We start from the raw sequence: 5,000 nt of genomic DNA on the forward strand, positions 1-5,000 counted from the left end.
TCCTATCCCTTGGAGTACTCCGCTGTTCACTGGAAACTCATTTGATAAGACTCTATTAACATTAATTTTGCTCTTGCTATGCTCATGAACAGACTTAATCAAATTTACATGTTTAAGAGGAATTTCATAATAACGCAGGACTCTCCATAAGACTGACCGGTGCACACTATCAAAGTCTTTTTCAAATGCCATCAAAAGTTAATTTCTATATTCTATGCATTGCTGTACATGTCTCAAAATGAAAGTTTGGTCAGTGCAACTTCTACCTTTTCGAAATCCTGCATGTTCATCTCTCAGCTTTTCATCAATCTATCTCTCCAGTGTCTTTAGATTAAGCATACTGCATATTTTCATAACAACTGACGTAAGTGTTATGCCTCTGTAATTGCTACCATTCAGGTCCTTTTTTGCCATTTTCACCAACACTCCTAACTCCCATTCATCAGGTTTTGCCTCTTCATGCCACATTCTACAAAATAATCTTGTAAGTACTCCGGGAGTCACATAATTTTCGGTCAGTATCATCTCCGCTGCTATTCCATCATATCGAGGGGCTTTCCATCTCTTTAGTGTTTTGAGGGTAGGTTCGACTTCAAACACTGAATTCATTCATGGGCACATCAAGGTCTTCATCAGCTTCAGGTATATCAATCAAATGATTCCCTTCATATCTCCCATTCATAACCTCACTAAAGTGTTCCATCCAGAGTTGTCTTCATCTAAAGTTGTTATAAGAGATCCATCTCTCTTTTTGATGGGTATATACTTCTTCTTTTCCCCATAGAGATTTCATTAATTCTATGAGCCACTTCCTGAATTCATAGCTTTGTCAGCCTCATATGCTTTACTGTCAAAATATTCTCTCCAGTCATTCTTAGCTTTTCTTTTCTTTTGACCTCAATATCAATACTTAGCATGCTCTGCCTTGTAATTTTCATTACTTCCTCGAAAACGTTCAACAATCAATTTGTGTTTTTGTCTCATTTAAGTATCTCAGGTATCATTTGATATCCATGGCTTTCTCCTTGTAACGGCGTGTCCCAAGGCTTCACTACCTACTGACTGATATATGTTCTTAATATCACAACATTCCTCATTAATTGTCTGCTCTTCGTCTTTTAAAATCTTGAAGACTGCAAATCGATTCTTATATTCAATTGCAAATATTTCTCTGTGCTCCTCTAAAAGTTCAGTAGTATGAAACCTATATATTCTATCTACCTTTCTGTTACGTGCTTTCAGTTTCAGTACTCTGTTCTCATGAGAACAAGTGCACAGTATAGCCCTGAGACTTGCCCACTACTGGTGCTCGGTTCTTATAAAGATGAGGAGAGGCACAACCAGTAGGAATAAAGGCCTCTGACCTCCTTTTCCAATCCTTAACATTTGTTTTTTCTCTTGCTCTTCAGAAGAGTAGGAAGCAATGAGAGCTTTCCTATTTAGAAAAGTCCTACCCGAACAGAAGGAAGATGTCACTGAAGCACAGGATGACTGACCGGAACAACCACTGGTTCCTTCGCATGTTTTCATTGGTTAAGTAGTACCATACCAAGCTTTACTTTGGAACGATTTAGGGTACTACAGTAGGTATGGGAGTGTGCACTCCATCTGCTAGGCTATGTCTTTTACAAGACAAGCATGAGCACTACAGGTCAGTGAGTTGGCAGCCGTTATCATCTCTCTACTGCCCCGGGATATTCCCAAGACGTTTTGGTGAGTTTATTGCCACTTTTTATCGATTCAGCAATGAGAGTAATGATAAAGGAATCCAATGCACAAGAAGTGGTCTGAGGTGGGTCTCCAGGCTTCTACAGTGGAGAAGTTGACAGGCGACCAACCTTTCCCCTCTCTCCTTTGAAGGAATTTGCTCTACAGTTTCCATTCCAGGTGTAATGACAGGCAGATTGCAACCAAAGGAGAGGACCTCTTACTTGTTCTGACCTGTAGGCCATGTATTTTCAGGTGCTATCCACTGATTGAGTAGAAAGGGCCTCCTTTTTGTCCTCAATGAAGTGGTGCATCAGGTCAAAGGCTTGTGCTTCAAACTATCCACCTCTCGACTGGTGTTCACATTAGTCTCGGCCTGGGTGCATTTGGCCAAGATTTGTCTTTTGTGGTATCTTGACGATTGGATGATCCTGTTCTTTTCAGGAAAATGGTGCTCTAGGATCGAGACAGACCACAATCTCTGGATACTTGTCAACTGGAATAAGCCTTGTCTCAAGGCCATGCAAAGGACGGAGTATCTTGGGATGTTGATAGATTCGGTAGCAGCGGTAGTCTTTCAAAAAAATATCAACAAGCTTGGGGAATTATAGTTCAATATTTACAGGCATGTCAGTGGCAAGGTGTTCTAAGACATCTTTAATCATTAGAAAAACACTTTCCCCATAGTTCCCTCCACCAACAGCATGACTGGTCACTTGTCACCAACCCTGGCCAATAATGGGCCACAGCAAGTGTGGGGGGTTTAAGGGGTGGATGGTTGATGGAAACCCCACCAAGGGGAGTCTCTCGATTTCCCTCTTACGAAGATGCTGTTATTCACGGTGGGGACACATTTCTCAGGGACGATACCATCTCAGGATTGTGTCCGAAGAAGAGAAAGTCTGCAGTACAACCTCCTTGAATTAAGAACCACACTTTTTTGTCTGAAAGTTTTATAGAATGATGAGGACACCATAACCATAGTAGCCTCCATCAACATAGGACATTTGCAATTTGGCAGGGCAGACATACCTTGAATGTTCGACATTCCACCGAGACTGTCAGCAATACACAAGGGGAATATATTAGCGAGCATACTCTACTATTGAGGCTAGGTAGTAGGGGTAGATGGTCCCTTTTAACAGCTGTAGCGGAAAACTTCTTGCCCTTTTTGATTACCCAATGAACGACTTATTCACTACACACCTAGACAAGAAACTTCCAGTGTTCTGTGTTCTAATCCAGACTAGACAATAGTGATGGAGGACACATTCCAACTTTCCGGATGTTTATACATTTTTGCCATTCTGTCTTTTTTTCGTTGGGTTACCTAAAGTGTTGTAGACCCCAAATGTCAGGATGACCCTGGCGGCTTTCAAGGGACCACATACCAAATAATTCAGTATCTGTTGATGCTTCTCATTGGGGCCCCAGTGGCCCAACTTTCTTTGTCAGACCTACCTGCAGGGATTCCACAATTCTGAGGTGTCTCTTTCACCAAGCAGGGCTGTTATCCAGCATCCAGTCTGAACATAAGGTTTTCCCGAGACACTTCAGAGAGATGTCTGGATATCTGAGCAGATCCCATACAACAGTCCACCAGAAAAGGGCCATCTACGATTAATGTCATAGTTTGAGCAAATCTGCAAGCAATTGCTGATTTCTTAGTCCTTCTTCATTGGGAGAAGCACCTCTCAGTCACAACAAGAAAGGGTTATCACTCAGCACTGAGCCAGATACTCAAACTGAAGGGCTTAGAAATTTCTATTTTGTGGGAACTGTCCATGCTCCAAGGAGCTTCACAGTCCTATCCTCCAAAAGAACATCTACCTCCTGAATAGGACCTTGCATAGGTCTGTGGACCAACGAGAGTTGTGTACAAACTTCTTGAGGGTGGGGTGCGTAAGATCGTAATTTGACACTGAAAGCTGTCTTTCTGCTCAGCTCGATATCGGTGAAGAGATTCAAAGAGTTACATGGCATTTTGTATGGTGTTAATCATACCAAGGGATGGAAGATGGTCACTTTCTCATTTAACCTGCAGTTCAGGGTGAGAATATACTACCCAGTGATTCAAGACCCTAGGTTCAAGACCTTTTCCATCTCCTACCATAAAGAAGAAACTAGCTATAGAGACGATTTGCTGCTTTGTCCTAGAAGGGCGGTTAAAACGCCAACTCGAAGAACCCATCACTTTAGACCTGAGCTCCCAAAGCTTTTCCTAAGCTCTGGGAAGGTTAAGAGACCAAACTCAGGAAAATCATCAGGCCTATTATCTTAGGAAGGGTAACAGATCAGATTTAACTTGAAAGAACTATAATCAGGTAAGAACTCTATGGTACAATCCAGGAACATAAGATGGTTACCCTTAAATCTACACTCTTGGTGTAGACATAACAGTTCATCCTTTACTTGAACTCAGGTGGCTTTCACTCACTGGCCAAATGAAAAGGCAACCTTTTTGGCTGATGTGTTTGACAGGAAGCAGAGTAGCCTAATGAGAAACTCTGTCTTCCTCATTCCAGTTTTCCTGAAGCTAAACGAACTACTTTATCTTTTTGATATCGGGAAATTAAAGCTCTCTTGAGGGACTTATGCTTATGGAGTAGACCCGAATGGTATTTTTCCTTTGTTTTTTTACAAGGACTGCAGATATTCTAGCTCATAAGTTATTTATTGTTTTGAACAAGTTAGCAAGAAGACGTTATTTTAGCACGTGCTAGAGAATTGGTAGTGTTACCCCATTATGTAAATGTGTTTGTTGTAGCTCGAAGTCCAGCTGATTATTGCTCAATTTCCATAACTCTCATATTATCTAAAGTTTTTAAACGTCTTTTGGCAAAATGTCTAAATAGGTTTGCGGATGGCATCATCTGTTCCCTGCTTTGCAATTTGGCTTTATTAAAGGCCTTGGAGCATGTGATGCCCTTCTTACAATCTCTAATGCTGTACAGAAATCCCTTGATTGTGATCAGGAAGTTCGTATGATTGGCCTTAATTTTAGCGCTGGCTTGGACCATGTTAATCATGAGACCCATGTTTTCCACCTCAAACAGTTAGGAGTGAGTGGGTCTTTTTTTTAGCATCATTATTGAATATTTAATGACATGGCCAGGACATATAATGAGAATAATAAATAACAGATGGACATAAGAATAACAGGATGGGTCCCTAGAGATTGCAAAAGGAACACGGAAAGGAAGAGAAGACGATTGATTAATAGCTAAGAAAATTTGCTGGTATGGACTGGCATAGAAAGACCATAAACACGTGCGAGTATAGGAACATGTCTG

This window comes from Palaemon carinicauda, chromosome 1 (genome assembly GCF_036898095.1).
Source record: "Palaemon carinicauda isolate YSFRI2023 chromosome 1, ASM3689809v2, whole genome shotgun sequence".
Lineage (NCBI taxonomy): Eukaryota > Metazoa > Arthropoda > Malacostraca > Decapoda > Palaemonidae > Palaemon > Palaemon carinicauda.